General features: G+C 42.4%; 1 protein-coding gene across 4 annotated transcripts in view; it reads left to right on the forward strand.

Annotated features, from left to right (window-relative positions):
- Positions 1–806: 806 nt before the first annotated feature.
- The window catches only part of BACH1 (BTB domain and CNC homolog 1), a 44,418-nt gene continuing 26,293 nt past the window's right edge, over positions 807–18,931 (forward strand). For 3 of the 4 annotated variants that reach the window (XM_086675816.1, XM_086675819.1, XM_086675818.1), the window contains exon 1: positions 807–954. The gene's annotated coding sequence lies outside the window, so the exon portion shown is untranslated. Of the gene's footprint in view, positions 955–1,867; positions 2,109–18,931 lie in introns of those variants that run through there. The other variant, XM_086675817.1, reaches the window with a different exon arrangement.

The following is an 18,931-nucleotide window of genomic DNA, read 5'->3' on the forward strand; positions in this document are numbered from 1 at the left end:
TGCTTTGCACTCCAGAGGTGCTAAATGGCTGGGGAACATAATTTTAAAACTGACAATTGGATAAACACCAGGATAAGCATCAGGGGAGGAAAGCCCGAGCAGGGCTTGAGCTGAGCCGGTCGACACCACTGGGCGCTGAACCTGGCTCCAAGTTTCCTGGCAGCCACAGCCTGAAGGGAACACCTGTTAGCCAGACGCCCGTGTTTTCTTTGTCAGACAGAAGAAGTAGGGCTGCCAGATGCTTTCCACAAAATCCTGGATGCACTCGATACATCCTACCAGCAAGCTCAAATACTACTTTCCGAACCTGGACGCCCAGCCTAAGGCGTCCCTAAGGGATGGCAGAGGAGGGTCTGGGGAGGGACCTCCTGTTGTCCGCGGGACTCCAGGCTCGCGGCAGTTTTGCTCCATCCCGAGCGTCCTGGCAACACTTGGGGCCATGAGGCCGTCAGCCTTTTCCTTTCTGCCCTCACTTGGGAAGGAGGAGGCTGTCCTCGGTGGCTTTTCCGTTCATGCAGCGGGCTGCGCTCGCAAACGGGCGCAGTGCGCGGACCCCGCGGCCTCTCGCGTGGGCCTCGGGCGGGTGGAGCCACGACAACCGCTGCAGCTGCCCGGAGCCCCGCCGGCCCCAGCTCGCGGACTGAGGCCTCACGGGCGGCGTGGCCGGGCCTCGGGTGGGGGCGGGGTCTCCGTAGGGGGCGGAGCTTAGCGCCGCGGGGTGGGCGGGGCGGGGCCTCCGGGGGGCGGGAGGGCTTTAGGCTTTGGGAGGTGGCGGCGGCCGCCGCGGCGGCCGAGGGGAGGGGACAACGGGGAGGGGAAGGGAAGGGAGGGGAAGGCCGCGAAGGGAAGGGGGCGGCCGGCCGCGGGGAGGGAATGAGTCACCTGACCGCTGCCCGCGCCGCCCGCCGGGCTCGCTCGCTGCCGTCAGTCGGGCCGCGCTGCGCCTCGGCTCTGGTGAGTGGCTCGGCGTCCCGCGCGCCCTTCCCGGGAGGGTCCGCGCGGCGGCGCGCGGTCGGGGCCGCCCGCGGGCAGGTCCGGGGAGGCGGGGAGGGGGACCCGGGCGGAGGTCTTCTGGGCGGGGGGCGGCGGCGGCGGCGGCCCCTGTTCCTGGAAGTGGCCTCGTCCGCCGGAAGGGGCGACCTGCCTGCCTGCGCCCCGTGCTCCGAGCGCGCGGCCAGAGCTCTTGTTTACGGGCCCGCGCTGCACTTTACCCCCGGGCGGGCGCGGCGGGGGGGCGGGGAAGTGGCCTCGGCGGCGGGGTCCCAGGGCTCCCACTCCCCCCCCCCGCCCCCGCCTCTGCGGCGCCCGGGTCCGAGCCCGGCCCTCCTAGCCGCGGCCCGCCCGGGCTGTGACACATCAGCACCGCCCGCGCGGCCGGCCCCGGCTCGGTATTGTCCTCCCGCCCGCTCCCACCGCCCTCCGCACCCGCCGCGTCCCGAGAGCCGCTTGCCTCCGGTCTGCCTGGCCTGGGTGTCTGTCGCGCGTGGAGTCTCGTTTAGAATGGCCGAGGTCGTGGCTGCAGCAAAAATACCCTCTTGCGGGGCTGGGTTTAGCCAAGATCGGCGTGGACGACCGGACATCCCAGAGCTCCCTTTGTTGGAGTTTTGCCCACACGTCGTAATTAAGACTCCCACGGTGCGGTGAGGGTGGGTGCCGCGTATAGAGACACCAGCTTTTTGTGCTGGTTTGATGGAACTCGAGTGCCATTGCTTTCTCATTCTTGCGCGGCGGTTTTATGTCACCGAGCAGCCCTGCGCGGAATGCCTTTGTGCAGTGAGCCTTCTGCGTTAAACTTGTGTTGATGAAGGTATAGTGTAGTAGTAATTGTGAAAGACGTGTGTGGGAAAAACAGGCTACTCTGTGGTGCGTGAAGGAACAAAGGCTTGTTTTGTAGGGATGCTTCTCCATTTGGAGAAACGCATCGGTGTTGGGACTGTTAACCTATGGAGGATGCCACTGCTAGGTCTCTGTTCATCTGCTTTAACGCTCCTTATATTTGGACGCTGTGCATTTAAAGCGGTTCAGAAAGATAAGGGGTGGAAACGCCGGACGTGTTGGTGACGGAGCGCTTGAGCGCTTCACATGGTCAAGCCGAGAAATGGGAAGAGGTAAGCTTGCCTCTTCCTGGTGTGGGCTAGTGGTGCAAGGGCTGGGGTGGGTTGGGCTTCAAGGCACTTGGCCACTTCTGCCTTTGGCTCAAGGAGCCTTGGGGGAAAAAGGGACTCTTGGTGAGTCAGCTTGAGTGGGATGGCTTTGGTTTCCTGACTGCATGGCCTCGTGTATATTGTTGTTGAACAGGGCCGTGTCTAGTGGTTTACCGTTGTTCAGAATGTTGGTTGGATAACAAGGTAGGATGACTCCTTAAAAAAGTTGGGTTGCTGAGTCATTCACCCCAGCCTGAGAGGTAATTAAGAACAGCTGGTGCAGATACTCTCATCACATGCCTCCACCATAAAAGGCCAAGGAGCACTCGAGAGGGGTTGCTTCGGAGGGCTGACCTGACCTGGACCCAGCGGGCACCGTCTGTTTTAATACAGGTAATCAGTGGGTCAAGTGCTCCAGCAGCCCGAGGAAGTGGCCAAGTGGTGCTGAGGTTGTGTGTAAACACAGAGCGGCCGGCCTCATGACCTACTGCCTGAGAATAGATTTGCGCTGGAGAGAGCGAACACTGAGGGAGAAATCCGCAGCTAGGAGTAACCTAATGACAAGATTGTAATAAAAATATTGACTACCTTCCCTGCACTTCGTCTTTGGTTCCCCTCTTGCGGTTTTGTTGTTGTATGGTTTCTGCATGTCAAAAGCCAGCTTAATGTGTTCTTCATAAAAACTTTATGAGAGCATAGAAGGAGACTCCCTCTTGGTTTCCATTGGCCCTTGGCTTTGCATGCATATGCTAGTAGTTTCTGTTGGCAGGGGCAAGGGTTAGGTGAATGTGAGTGGAACTGACAGGTCTCCTTGGGTCAAGTCCAGAAAGAGCTGTCTAATGAAGGGCAAACCGTATATATCTGTCTCATTATCTTAGGTATGGTGATGGAGTGTCTTTACATCTTAGTTCATTACTTCTTGCTTTAAAAATGACCCAAGCTTACCAGCCAGCCCCCATTGTGAACAAACTTTGTGGAGGCCGGGAGGACTGGCCCTTACCTGTGGTCGAAAGAATGACTAATTCTTATTGATGACAATTCACTTCAAACATTTCATACATGGAAAAGTGGTTAATTTTGTTGCTGTAAGTTTGGGACTATAGGAGATTCGAAATCATGACTTTTTTAGGTATTAGGGTCTCTAAGGTGGGGTGCAAGATGATCCATTTGGAAGAAAATATTAAGACTCTGATTTTTAAAATGTTACTTTCATGTAAAATAAGAAAGCTTCAAGATACAGATTAATAGTAGCACATGCGTGTTATATAATGTAGGTGCATATGCTCCTTTTTTTCTGTCGGGGAACAAAGAATTTGTTCACCACTGCCAATAACGTTCCTTCAGCAACTGGAATATTTTTGTTTAAACTTCCGATTTCCTTTTAAGAACTAGCATTTTTTCAAAATGTTCTTAATATTAGTTTAATTTTTATTATATATGTAGTTTTATTCTTTTTATACTGCATGATTATTATTTTTTAATGTTTATTTTATTTTTGAGAGAGAGCACAAGTGGAGGAGGGGCAGAGAGAGAGGGAAATAGAGAATCCGAAGTGGGTGCGGTGCTAACAGCAGAGAGCCTGATGGGCTCAGACTCGCAGACCTCAAGATCATGACCAGAGCTGAAGTCAGACGCTTAACCAACTGAGCCACCCAGGTGCCCCCATACTGTACTTTAAAATTTAGAAGCATGAGTGTAAATTTCTTATCACAGTTGTTGATATCAGGAATGGAAATACAGAAAATACAGAGTTGCCCATTACATGCGATACCATGCATTTTGAATTTGGAGACCAGCCAAGTGGTTGGTTTGTTTAATGTATACGATCCGATGAAATGTAATAATATGAAAAAGTGTGCAGTGGGAGCCCCTGAAGATAATCCACACATTGGAGTGTAACTTGTATATAACAAAATTTTTTAAAAGTTACCCTTTTCTGTTACTCCTTGAAGTCATTTTTTTAATGTTTCTTTTTGAGAGAGAGAGTGAGTGAGCGAGCGCGCTGGGAAGGAGCAAAGAGAGAGGGAGACACAGAATCCGAAGCAGACTCCAGGCTCCAAGCTGTCAGCACAGAGACCGACATGGGGCTCGAACCTCACAACCGTGAGACTGTGACCTGAGCTGAAGTCAGACGCTTAACTCACTGAGCCAACCAGGTGCTGATATTTTTTTGAGCCAAGTTTACATGTCCTTTAGTAAGGATTAATAAGACTACATATTTAGCAAATCACTTGGGAAGTGGGATTTCCCCCCTTACCCTTAGGAGAATGTGTATATTCAGAAAATCAACTTCTAGGCATGCTGAGGGATGGTTATTATTTACCATTCAGTTAAATCCCATTGGCCATATGCGTTTTGTACTCCTGTCTTGTGAGAAATGATGTTTAGAATAGTGATGGCAAAGCCCTTCAAAATGACCAGTTGTCATAAATTCTCTTCACAGTGCAAATTTTCTGACTAATGTTCTGTTAATGGGAGCATTGCTTTAACCCTAAAACTCTCATTTCCTGAGGGTTCTACTACATGGAGTGTGCATTTTCTTGTGGTGGAATAGATAATTTATGAAACTTTTGATTTAAAAAAATTTGCCCAATAGTCTAATAAAGCCCCTGGCAATGGGTAAATTAAGCACTATTTGCCAGAATCCAAGCCCCTTTGGAGAGTAAATATTTCAGGACTGCAGATAAAACATAGACTTACACCACCGTGAAACCTGGACTTCTGGCTTACTCAGTGTATATTTTAACAGGACTGAAGTTGTGGGTTTGGTCAGCGTGCAATTGATAGAGAAGCAGTAAGCAAAGTGGTTCAAAGTGGGAGATCTGGAGCCGGATAGCCGATGATCAAGTTCTAGCTCTATTACCTACCTGCTTTAAACCCTTGGGCACGTTATTTCACCTAGTTGTGCCTCCTTTTCTCATCTGTAAAATGGGGATGATAATGGTAGAACGTATATAATAGAGACTATTTGGAAATTAAAAGCATTAATATACGTTAAGTGGTTAGAACAGTATTGGCTCTGTCTTAAACATTACTATACATGTTAGGTATTATTATCTGTTCAGACTCAGGGAAGTGCTCAGTTACACAGCCACGTTTTGTAGCCTCTTTGAACTGAATTGCAGCCACCGATCACAAGAGAGACCGAAGAGATTGTGTGGATATGCATCAGATTGCTGCTACTAAAAAAAACAGTTCCAGAGAACATTCTGATGGGAAGTCAGTAGCAGCAACTCAAACACCCAACTTCTGAGGGCAAGGAACACAGGATATGGCTTTTTACTTAAAGGATCTAACCATCTCAGCAAATGCCCCAGAGGTGGTCATTACCAGTTAATTGGAATTGGCTTTGGAAGAAATAAAAACATTTTCTATTCTGCGTCTAGTCTATTCTGTATATGAGAGTTGAGGACATTGTGGTCTGGCAGGTTTAGTAACCTGTCCACTTGCTCCTGGCATATTAACATCAAGACAGACTCATTTCTTAGTTTTCATTCCCAAGCAGTTTGTTGGGAACATTTGGAATGTAAATATACCTGCCAATTACTTCTAAGTATTGCATTTTCTTTAAATGACATGCATACTCCAAGACAGAAAAATTATCCACAATAAACAGTGGATATGTTTGTCATATGGCTTCTTACACCTGTAGGTCATTCCGAAAGGTTGTGTCAAACATTCTGACCATCCTTTGGGCTAGAGTGTGACTTTCTTTTTTTATTTACTTATGTATTTATGTATGTATGTAATCTCTGCACCCAACTGGGGCTCAAACTCACGACCCCAATATTAAGAGTTGCATGCTCTTCTGATTGAGCCAGCCAGGCTCCCCAGAGTGGGAGTTTCTTGATGATGAAGATGCATATCTCCTGTTTTATCTCCCATGGAACATTGAGTGTACCTTGGCTGTGTTTGTCCTGCCAACTTCTGGTTGCTGCACTCGTGGGTATAGTATAGATTCATTTTAGTTCTGTGGTCTTCAAACTTGGGGATTTTTCAAAGAGTGAAGGAGAGAACATTATGGGCTGTACCTCTTAAGTTACGTTAAATGTGTACCAAGTTGAAGCTCTTTTGATCATTTAAAATTCTGCGTTCTGTTTTCATAATTGGTATGAGTATTGAGGAGGCAGTTGGATTTAAGTCATTCTTTTAGTTTATCTCCTGAGATAGAATATTTGTCTTGTGATTTTTTTTTTTTTACCCTTAATTGATTTAGAATTGAACTGTGTAAAAATATAATTTGGATAGTCTAGATGTTAGACTGCTCATATATCTAACACTTTCCTTTAATAACCTAACTCCTCTAGAACAGATCTTTTGTTGTGTTTAGGATAAGGAACAGGTTAGAGAATATTAATAGGATAATAAAAATTGCCCCAAACAAACATAAGGAAGAAATAGTAGTTGCCAGGATCTTGGTTGTTAATGGCTGTTGTAGGAGCACAGTGGGCATGCCGTGAAGTTGGGCAGACGCTGGTTCCTCTCTCAGTGCTGGCACAATTTAGAAAATGTTACCTTGATGCAGTTGAAGCTGTGTGTAAATCATGTTCTTTTAAAAATAAATTGAAATGGTTTTCTTAATGCCTTAGGAAACTCATTCGAAAGAATATTTTTGTAATAAAGGTATTATTCCCAGCTTCTGTCCAATAAAGTCATTTCCACTTTTTTTTTTTTCTTAGATTGACTCAGAGTCATAGCAGACAGATGTATACTCCATTTCTCCATTCCCCATTAAAGCGGAATTACACTAAAAAGTGTTTTTATATACGGAGTCCATTTTCGATTCCTTTGTAGCCTGGAAGTTGACAATATCCTACCTGCATGGTAACGAACAAAATAGTGTGGTGAGGGAACTGTCTTGTTCCTCTCTCCTACCGTTTTTTTCTGTTGATCTTTTTACTGACTTGTCTGCCTCCAGGATTCCAAGGGGAAGTGTTTTTGGCTTAAGGAGGTCAACTCTTAGGGTCCCGCCGAAGAAATGGAGATATGCACCCACTCAGCTTCCTGTTGCTGGTGTCTTCATATTCCTAATGCCTTATTCCTTCCTTAAAGTGCACCAGCACTTCTTGGAAGTCTGCTAAATCAGTGAAGAAAACTATCCATTAGAGAGTTTGTTGTAAAATATGTCTATAAAAGATTTATTAGTCTTTGAATAAATTTATGAGGTTATAATTATTAGGTTGTCATTTTGGAGTAAGTAAGATCAGTAATTTTAGTAAGATCAGTAATTTCATTAGTGTGTGTTTTGCACTTAAATACAATTTATTAAACATGTAAAGTGGTTATCAAATCTTGGCCCAAGACACTTTTTATTTTCAAAGAATGTAACATTTTCTTATTTACTCTGTTTTATTCCCATCGTGGCTCAGAATTGTCCTCTAGATAGGATTTATCACTTAATTAGAAGGAGAGGAAAAAAACCCATTGGCTCTTTTAATCATTTTCCCCACATTAGTAGACTTTTGAAGTAGAAAAGCATTTTGCCCAGCTGAGTAGTGTCACCTGCCTTTATTCCCAGCTGTTATCCAGGGGAATCAAAGGAGATGATAGATAAGGCTGTCTGTAGCTCCTATACCTTGGCCTGCTTCATTGTCTCTTTGTGGTAAAGGAGTGTCGTAAGCACTGTTCAAACTCTGGATATAGTTCTTTGGGGTTTTAAAACCCGTGTTTTGCCTCTCCTGGCCTACCTGTTGTCATCGGCCTGGTTTGTTGTCTGTTTCCCTAGCCCGGGAGGGCCGGAACACCTTTTCCTCTCGGGAATGGGTAGGTAGCAGTGCTCACTCGTGGCAGAGGGACCCTAAGACCAGCTTCCCTGCCCTTGCTTCCCAGACCCTTGCCCTGCCCCTCCGCTGAGTTAACGGTGAACAGCTATCTGGTCTCTGGAGAGTAAAGAATAATTGTGTTTTTGAGTTTCAAGGCGCTCTGGTCTCTTATCTTCTTGTGCCTGCTGCTCCTCTCCCCAAACTTAAACACAAACACATATTCAACTTTTGGTGTGTGTCAATGGTAGGGTTGGTAAATTCATTTAAACGTTTGTGGTGTGCTTTTGTATTAGGTTTTGGGTTTACGTTTGATTTATGAAACAAATATTTATGCCTTTGTATGCCAGGAACTTCTGTAGACATTGGGAGTACAAAACGTTTCAGAAGTTACTGTCTAATAGAGAAACAAGCCATTACTATAGCATGTATTAATTGCTGTAATAGCAACGTGTAAAATGTGCCTTGGAACCATAGAATGTGGGAAACCTAAGTTTTAAGAAATCAGGAAAGTCTTAGGAATGTCATTGATGAATGCATGGTCAAGCAGAGGAAACAGCTTGTTTTGACCTCTCTTTTGAGAAGCTTAGCACTGAAGAAGAGTAGAGAAGAGGGATTTTAGTAGGGGGAAGTTGGATCAGGAAGAGTGTGTGTTTGTGTATGTATGTATTTAAAAATAAGGTCAGTGGGAAAAGGTTGGATCTGTCATTCTTTTGTGCTTAGCTAGTTCCTCTTACTGTTGCAAGATGGCTGCCACAAGTTCACGTGTCATGAGTCAGTGACTAAGTTCCTTGGGAGAGGACTATTTTTTTTTTTCCTGGCATGTCTCTTATTAAGTAAAATCTTTCCCCAAAGTTCCGTAATAGATGCTGTCCTGACCCTCTCCTCTCTGTTCATGGGCCAGCATTTTGCTTAAGCCCTTACCTAAATGAGTCCGTGTCAAGGGCAATGAGACCATTGTGATTAGCTTAAATGTATGGTCATTCGTCTTCATTTGGGACTGGGATCCGCTTCCCCAGAAACACAAGACCTCAGGTAGAGAGTAGGTTTGTGAGCACAATCAGAGTTTGGTTAGAAAAGTAGGGGGTGGTCAACAGTGTCATGCTAGCCTGCTACTTACACCACCACTGTATAGAGACCCACCCTTCTGATTAGAAAGTGAAAATATGGGGTTTTTTGGGTTTGGAATTTTAGGTGACTTTTTCCCCCTTTACCTTCTATTTCCTAACATGATCAGGTCTTGCTTTTACAGTCAGGTTATATAAATGTTTTATTTAAAAATATTAAAAAATTGAAAATGCCCATTTTACCGAAAAAATGACCAATGGGAGGACTGTTTCAGTACTCAACGCTTCTAAAGTTCTCTGCCATTTCTTATATTTTGTAGCTTCTGATTGTATCCATACCAGGAGATTCCGTGTCTTAATCTGCAGGGCATACCCACCTGCAATGTCTGTGGCTCTCCCGAGCGGGAAGGCTAGCCTGGCTTGAATAGAATGGTTGATTCACTGACTTGGATGGGCAGGACTGTTGGAAACCCAACCTCTTAAATTACACATACAGACAGGAGCATCGCATCCTCTCTACACACACATTCCCCTGCTAGGAGAAAAAGTGGTCTTTTGGACTTCCAGAATAATGCCACTTTAAGTTTATACAGTAAGTGTCTAGCCTTCCAAACTTTGTAGAGCATGTTGATATGTTAAACGATTTTTATTCTTGTCATTCTTGTTGCTTTTTTTCAATCCCAGGTTTTGGTGCTGTGTATGCTATGTGAAAGGCAGACAAATAATATAAACACAAACAGTGTTGTAAATTCACAAAATAGCAGTTAATTGCTAATAATTTTTCCTATTTGATAATAACTAAGAGGCTGTGATAGATGGTTAGGGTAGGTTTTCAAAATGGTATTACTTTTTTGGATAGAATTTAGAAAGACTAGGGGCACCTGTGTGGCTCAGTTGGTTAAGTGCCTGACTTTGGCTCAGGTCATGATCTCATGCCTCGTGGGTTCGAGCCCCATGTCGGGCTCCGTGCTGACAGCTCAGAGCCTGGAGCCTGCTTTGGTTTCTGTGTCTCCCTCTTTCTCTATCCCTCCCTCGCTTGCACTCTGTCTCTCAAAAATAAACATTAGAAAAAAATAAAAAAAAAAAAGAATTTAGAAAGACTATACTGCCAAAAGAACTTTTGTCTCAGGTAAAAAGCAATAGTATTTATCTACTCCATGTTCCTTAAATAATATTTGCACTAAGAAATGTTTCAACTTTTTTCTTTTTTAACAGACCTCATATTTACTTATTTGACAAAATCTTGTAATAAATATATTTGGGAAAGTAGCTATGTGGGCTTAGGTGGAAAGTCTGTAGCTTGGAAATCCCCATTTAGAGATGGTAATGTTGACTGCCAAGTTAACTTAATAAATAACAAGAAAGGGATTTAAACATTTTAGTTTTAGCTATGTGTATTGAGATGCTGTAGCACTATGGTGGCTATCAGGGATTGCTGGATTAGGTTATTTTTAAATAAAGCATTTCAATTTAATACTTAAAAAAATTTCAGATCTGTGATTCATGCAATATTCTACTTGCTGCTATATAATTGCTTCCTTATTTAAAGGTATTCCTTGAAGTTTTTACTCTTAATTTTTTTTTCTTCTCTTTTGTTTTCTTTCCTTTTTTTTTTTTTATCAGATTTATTATGAGTTGCAGCAAGATGATGTTTAAGGAAGGGTTGGGAATTTGAAGGCACTTTTTTGGTTGTCTTTTTTTCCTTCCAGTTACTTTGCGTACTATATGTATTAACTCTTAGACCTAGAGTCAATCTGACCTTGATCTAGTTTTAGGACTTTCACTTTCTCCAGGCAGTCAGAAGTAAATAATTTGGATCATGGTTATACTTTTTATAGTCGGAAAACAAAATGACGTATAAAGAATCTATAATACTTCATTTAAATGTAGGACATGGACACTTAATACTTTGTATTGAAAATAACTCTCCAAAGAAGACATCCAGATGGCCAACAGGCACATGAGAAGATGCTCAATGTCACTCCTCATCAGGGAAATACAAATCAAAACCACACTGAGATATCACTTCACGCCAGTCAGAGTGTTTAAAATGAAAAAATCTGGAGACTATAGATGCTGGAGAGGATGTGGAGAAACGGGAACCTTCTTGCACTGTTGGTGGGAATGCAGACTGGTGCAGCCACTCTGGAAAACTGTGGAGGTTCCTCAAAAAATTAAAAATAGATCTACCCTATGACCCAGCAATAGCACTGCTAGGAATTTACCCAAGGGATACAGGAATACTGATGCATAGGGGCACTTGTACCCCAATGTTTATAGCAGCACTCTCAACAATAGCCAAATTGCGGAAAGAGCCTAAATGTCCATCAACTGATGAATGGATAAAGAAATTGTGGTTTATATACACAATGGAGTACTACGTGGCAATGAGAAAGAATGAAATATGGCCCTTTGTGGCAACGTGGATGGAACTGGAGAGTGTTGTGCTAAGTGAAGTAAGTCATACAGAGAAAGATACCATATTTTCACTCTTATGTGGATCCTGAGAAACTTAATAGAAGACCATGGGGGAGGGGAAGGGAAAAAAAAAAAGAGAGGGAGGGAGCCAAACCATAAGAGACTCTTAAAAACTGAGAATAAACTGGGGGTTGATGGGGGGTGGGAAGGAGGGGAAAGTGGGTGATGGGCATTGAGGAGGGCACCTGTTGGGATGAGCACTGGGTGTTGTATGGAAACCAATTTGACAATAAATTTCATATTAAAAAAAATAATAAAAAAATAACTTTGAGTGAAATATCTCCTAGCATTCTGTCCTTGAATTGTCCATACATAGTTGAGTATAAGTATAGACTGTGACTTAAGTTCAACATAGTTTAATGTCAGATCCCTTTTAATGACATGAGATTGTTTATGTAATCCAAGAAGTGTTAATCAGATATTAATTAACCAAATGTTGAGTAATAAAGGGAAGTTTGCTCTTCCTTGAATGCCCTTTTACTCTAACATTGTTCTCATCTCACATAGGATACTTGAGGCATTTCTCTCTGTTCCTTATTCTTCCATGCCTCTTCACTTTCACCTGCCCCCCGCCCCCCCAAAAAAAAAAAACTTGTGCACACCTGCCACTTAAGGACATGTATGTGAATTGAAATGTATTATTTGGATCTGGGGGCAGAGGACCCCTCCAACCTTTAAGTTATCCTCGCAGGGTTTTAGTTTCCACATCTGTAACAAGTGGGAAGTGGGTTATACTGGATGGATGTGTTCCTTTAATTAGAAATTCTTTAATTCTGTGAAACCAGCAATTATCTTGGGCGTACTTGTCCAGTTTTAATGTTTTCTCATGCTTAGTTATTTTGAGAGAGAGAGAGCAGGAGAGGGGCAGAGAGAGGGAGAGAGAGAATCCCAAGTAGGCTCCACGCTGTCAGCACAGAGCCTGACATGGGGCTAGAACTCATGAACCCTGAGGTTGTGACCTGAGCCTAAATCAAGAGTTGGACGATTAACTGACTGAGCCACCCAGTTATCCCTTAGAGTAAAGTAGCGTTGTTTTTTTCGTGGGAAACCTGAAGCGTGAAGTCCAGTACCTCACAGATCACATACTTCGTAATACTGGCTAAGCTCTAATTGTATCTCAGTGCTTCTGTTCTTTCCAATGTTATCCTGCTGGTAGTTGTTAAAATAACCTAAACTGGATTTTCTCTTGCATTTCATAATTCTGTGTGTTTGTTTCGCTCTTTAACCTTTTTTTTTTTTCCAACGTTTTTATTTATTTTTGGGACAGAGAGAGACAGAGCATGAACGGGGGAGGGGCAGAGAGAGAGGGAGACACAGAATCAGAAACAGGCTCCAGGCTCTGAGCCATCAGCCCAGAGCCCGACGCGGGGCTCGAACTCACAGACGGTGAGATCGTGACCTGGCTGAAGTAGGACGCTTAACCGACTGCGCCACCCAGGCGCCCCTCTTTAACCTTTTTAAAAGCCTTTGCAAGATGAAATAGATCAGGAGCTACCTACTTAAGTCAAATGGATGCACGCTTGCCCTTATTCAGATGGTTAGACCTGACTTGATGGATCCTTCCCCCTTATGTTCCTGTAACAGAGTTCTCTTTTTCCCCATTAAACCATCATTTTTAGAGTCTTACACAGTTTCATTTCTCCTTTCACGATTACTATGAAGATATCTGTGGAGGCTACCGTGTTTGAGAGTTGCCCATAAATTTCACACATAGTGATAAGCCAGTGCCACTGATGATATTATAAAGGGGGAAAAGTAATTGACATTCTTGGAAATTGACTCCTTGGGTGCCTTCAAGGCAAGTGCAATAAATGTTAACTGCATTTTTAATGAAAGCACATTGTTTTGTTTATAGTTGTTGTCTGTTTTAACATTTTTCTGATTATAAGATAAAATGTATTTATGGTTCAGAATTTCAATGCAGAAACAAACAACAATTACCTAGATGTAACTGTTGTTAATATTTTGATATATCCTAACTAGAGGTGGGGGAACCAAGGTTTCTTCCGGACATTTAAATGTGAGATGCCTGTTAGACATATAATTAGTAATTTGAGCATGCAGTTGAGTACATGAATATGAAGTTCAAGAGAGCTGTCAGAATTAGACCAAATATAATGTTGAGAGTGTACAGTAAGTCCATGAGTGATCCCATCCTTGCCTTGAGTTTGCATGAGTTCACCTAGGGAACGTGTGCAAAGAAGAAGAGAGACCCGAGGACGAATTCCTGGACCATCCAGCATTTAGAGTCTTGGAAGAGAAGGTTGATCCACCAAAGAAAATTGACAAGTGGCTGCCGGTGAGGTGGGAAATCAGGATTGTGGTATCCTGGAAACCAAGTGAAGAAAGGATTTCAGGGAGAGAATGGTCAACCTATTGAATGTTGATGAGAAGCTGTAGAAGGAGACTGAAAATCTGCCATTTAGCAGCATGGAGGTCATTGATCCTCACAAAGTGGTTTCCATGGAGTGGAGGGGGAAAGGCCTGGTTTTAGTGGGCTCAAGTGAATTTGGGAAGAGAAGGGACTGAAGATGGTATGGATATAAATGGCTCTTTTTGGAGTTCTGTTATAAAGGGGAGCAGAGAATTTTATTGTAGATGGAGGGTATGGGGAGAAGAGCCATTACAGTATTGTTTTGTGTGAAAATGGGAATGCTGCGTATTCATGTTTTCTTGGTGAGACTTTGCAGAAGTTTGTCAATTTTACTGGTCTTCTGAAAGCATCACCTCGTGGTTGAATTAATTCTACCAAAAGCAAATGCAAAATTTTATGATGTGAGTGGCTTTCTTGGTTAAATACAATAGATTTCATCAGATTTTGTAAGGCAGAGAACCAATGCCCTAGTGGTTTGGCAGTTCAACAACTTGTTTCTTTAGAAGATACCCTCACTTTTTTTTAAAGAATCTATTTGGAGTAGTATCACTGTCAATATAAAATATTAAACAGTATGTATAACATTGTTCCAAGTGTTATATTGGGAATAAAGAAATCTTAACTATATTTCTTTACCCTCCCCGTTCCTGGTTTTGTCAAAATAATGTAAGATGTTAAAGGTTGATTTTTCTCTTTATCAAATTTCTTTTCTATTTGGAGAATCTTCAAAATATTTAAGACTCACAAAAGTTATCAACAATTTATACTTAACTAAACTTTAATATTTTTGTTTACTATTTAAATATCTTTTAATTTATGTTTATGTTTTTAGTCTAGTACATGTTTTTGCTTTAAAAAATATAGAAAGATATAAAGCAACCCCATCTGTTGTGCATCATCCTACCTCTAATTTTGCTTCATAGATAATATTCATCTTTACTCATTTCTGCAATTTACTTTTTCTGTTGGTTACCTCTATATCTCTTTGATGGTTATACCTGAGTTTATGAACCTAAGACAATGTCTGTTGACTTCCTTTTACCATGGACGTTGACCATCATCCCACTTATATTTATAATCTCTTTATTTCTGTTCTTGGTCACCTCTCCAACCCCAAAATTTGTTTTAATTTGGTCTCACTAAGGAACTTTTTTTTTTTTTTTAAGTATCTTTTGACTCCACATTATCAATTGCATGGAAATACTAGCTTTCCTTTCAGTTCTGATTCCGTCTCCTAGCAGGTCAATTTTACTTGCATTTTGTCAAGATCGATAATGTCTGCATTCCATTTTATAACTGTAGTTAAGCCTTCTGTTATCTGTCTATTCTGAAAGTTGAAGACCAATGACCAATGTCCATATTATTATGCCCGTGTCAGTGTTGGGCACCTGAAAGCTGAGGAGTGTGCTCTTGTACTTCTTTGACTAGAGTTTCAGTGTGGCCTTGTGCCCCTCAAAAAACACTTCTAGCGTCAAATTCAGATAATGCTAACAATTATTGAGCACTCATTATATGCCAGGCACTGTCGTGAAAACAGTTTAATATTATTATAATTAGTATAATATTATATTATTGTATACAATTAAAATTATTATTGCCTGGGTGGCGCAGTCGGTTAAGCGTCCGACTTCAGCCAGGTCACGATCTCGCGGTCTGTGAGTTCGAGCCCCGCGTCGGGCTCTGGGCGGATGGCTCAGAGCCTGGAGCCTGTTTCCGATGCTGTGTCTCCCTCTTTCTCTGCCCCTCCCCCGTTCATGCTCTGTCTCTCTCTGTCCCAAGAATAAATAAACGTTGAAAAAAAAAAATTAAAAAAAAAATTATTATTGTATATATACTTTCGTTTGATCCTCTCAACAGAAAGTACTATTCTCGTCCCTACTTTACCCCAAAACAGAGGGCATGTCGGAGGTGTAAAGTACCTTGCTCAGGGGGCCGAGTTGTCGTCATGCTATCAGCTGCTGATCTGTGCTGTCCACCCTGGTGGTCTCTGGAGCAGCTGGGTGCTGTGCTTGTGTGGTTCCGACAGTCTTTCGGTTTGAGGTGTGCTCTCTGATAACTGCCGTCTGCCCCTGATTGGGGGATCTCAGGATGTCCTGGGTGAATACTTCCAAAGTGGTATAGGAGTGAGGGCTTCCCTTGAAGGAGGCTGAGTGAGTTTGGGAATTTCACTCTTTGGGGGAATTTTGGGGTATTTTCACTCTTTGCTTATTTTCCTCTCTGAGTTTCTTGTAGAAGCCCTAAGTTAACTGGGAGGGTAACTTCTGCACCTCCTTTTCTGCCCATCAGTTGCTCATCTTAGAAACCCTACCGTTAAGGGGCACCTGGGTGGCTCAGTCGGTTGAGCGTCCGACTTCGGCTCAGGTCATGATCTCGCCGTCTGTGAGTTCAAGCCCCACGTCGGGCTCTGTGTTGACAGCTTGGAGCCTGGAGCCTGCTTCGGATTCTGTGTCTCCCTTTCTCTCTGTCATTCATCCATTCATTCTCTCTCTCTCTCAAAAATAAAAATTAAAAACATCAGAACAGTGCTGAAAGAAGACTTAAGTAAATGGGGAGACTTGTCATGTTTGTACATGAGAAAACTCAATTTATATATTGGTTCTCTCCAGATTGGTATATGGATTCACTGCGGTCCTAATCAAAATTCTGCTGGCTTTTACAGCTCAATGATAAGAAAACGGCTCAGTTAAACATGAGCAGAAAAATTGAACAGATATTTCACAAAAGAAGATCTACAAATGGCCAATAAAGCACATAAAAAGATGCTCCACATCAGTAGCCATAAGGAAATGCAAATTAAAACCACAGTGAGATATTCCTGTACATTTATTAGGATAACTAAGATTAAAAAGACTGGCATTACCAAGAATTGCTGAGAATGTGGACCAACTGGAATTGTTATACACTGCTGGTAGCAATATAAAATGATACAATTGCTTTGGAAAACTGTTTAGCAATTTCTAAGAAGTTAAACATAAACCTACCATATCACTCAATTCTTCCGCTTCGTATTGATTTACCCAAGAGAAATGAAGTATATATGTCCATATGGATGTTCACAGAAGCTTTTCTACAATAATCCCAACCTGGAAGTTGTGTCTATCTTTGTTAGTTAAATGGATAAACAGTGATATAGCCATGCAGTGGAATATTATTTGGCAATAGAGAAACATCTGATGTATGCAATGTGATTGTCATTCAGCTGAATGAAGGAAACTGGAAACCAGAGGACATAATGTATGATTCCATTTATATAAAAAAATCATACAAAATGCATGGTAATCTACACTGACATAAAGCAAATCATTGGTTACCTGGAGCCAGGGGAAAAGGGTAGGAGAGACCTCAAAGGGGCATGTGGAAATTTTTTTTTTAAGTGTTTATTTTTGAGAGTGGGTGAGCGAGTGTGTGTGTGAGGGGCGGAGAGCAAGGTGGACAGAGGGTCAGAAGCGGGCTCTGTGCTGACACCAGTGAGCCTGATGCTGGGCTGGAACTCACAAACTGTGAGATCACCACCCGAACCAAAGTTGGACGCTTAACGAATTGAGTCACCCAGGTGCCCTGGCCTGTGGAATTTGAGTGATGAAATTTCTATATCTTTTTTTTTTTTTTGAAATTTCTTTATCTTGATTGTAGTGGTGGTTTCATGCACATATACAAGTGTTAGAACTCATTGAATTGTACTCTTCAGTGCAGTTCTATGTAAATCATACCTCAGTGTTGATATATAAATTAGTGACAAGTGCATGATAAAAAATACATATTCAGTAAACTAGCTTTATTAGTGTGGGCCAATTCTAGTCTCTAGTTCATATTTTCATAACATCTAGTTCAAGTGAGTTATAACAATCCTATTAAGGATCAGGTAGCTGCCAAATATGGTAAGCAAATAAAAGACTTCATTGTTTCTTAAATTCAGTAAGAAGGTATAATCATGGAATCCGTTATTCTTGTTTTGCTTCTGGAGCTCAGGTTTCTTGTGTTCCTTCTTTTTTTTCCTCCTTTATTCCCTTCCAAGCTATCTTTTTTAAAGATTTTTTTTAAAGTGTTTTTTACTTATTTTGAGAGAGAGAAAGAGAGAGCCTGAGCAGGGGAGGGGCAGAGAGAGAGGGAGAGAGAGAATCCTAAGCAGGCTCCATGGGGCTTGATCCTGGATCCCAGCAACTGTGAGTTATGACCTGAGCTGAAATCAAGAGTCGACCTTAAGTGAGCCACCCAGGTGCTCCTCCCTTCCAAGCTGTCTTAATCTTACTACCCGGAATTATCAAAGTTGGATTTACTGACTTGGGAAGTAAAAAATCTTTCATTTCTGACCTCTTAGTTGGTGAATCTGTAAGGACCTTCTTCAGACTTCTCTAACCATTCAGACTTCTCCCTTCTATGTACAACTTTGGCTTCATCTTTTCAGATATGGAATTAGACCAAGTAAATAAAATATCCATGATTAAATGGATAATTTTTGATATCAGGAAAAGTAAAAAAGTCCAACTTTCCCTGTATGGAAATAGAGAGTGAACCATGAACTGCAAAAATTGTAGTGATTCACTCACCTTCTCCATTCCCCACACCTCATTTAAAAAAAGACTGTGGCATCTTCAGTTACATAGTTTTAACATCGATTTCCGGGTCATTTTCTCATGTATCACTGTACAATCCTTTACAAAACAGTGTCCTTGTTTTTGGTGCTGCTGTAAGGTCTCCACTTAATTCAAATTTTTGTTTTTTCTGCTTTCATTCAGCTTTTTTTTTCCCTGATATATATTTATTCATGTACCTTATCTAGTCATACTTAGGAGTTTTTCATAAGGCTGAGGGAAATGGATTTAGAAAATGTGATTGGGGCGCCTGAGTGGCTCGGTCAGTTAAACGTCCAACTTTAGCTCAAGTCATGATCTCACGGTTCACAAGTTCAAGCCCTGCATTGGGCTCTGCACTGACAGCACAGATTCTCCATCCCCGTCTGTCTCTGCCCCTGCCCCGCTTGTGCGTGCTCGCTCGCTCTAAAAAATAAATAAACATTAAAAAATTTTTTTAAATGTGATGATTAGATATGATGATTAAGCAAGCATGATATTTAAGATCTGTAAAAAGCTAAAGAAAATAGCAAATCTT

Source organism: Puma concolor, chromosome C2 (genome assembly GCF_028749965.1).
Source record: "Puma concolor isolate L17-30 chromosome C2, mPumCon1.1.hap2, whole genome shotgun sequence".
Classification (NCBI taxonomy): Eukaryota; Metazoa; Chordata; class Mammalia; order Carnivora; family Felidae; genus Puma; species Puma concolor.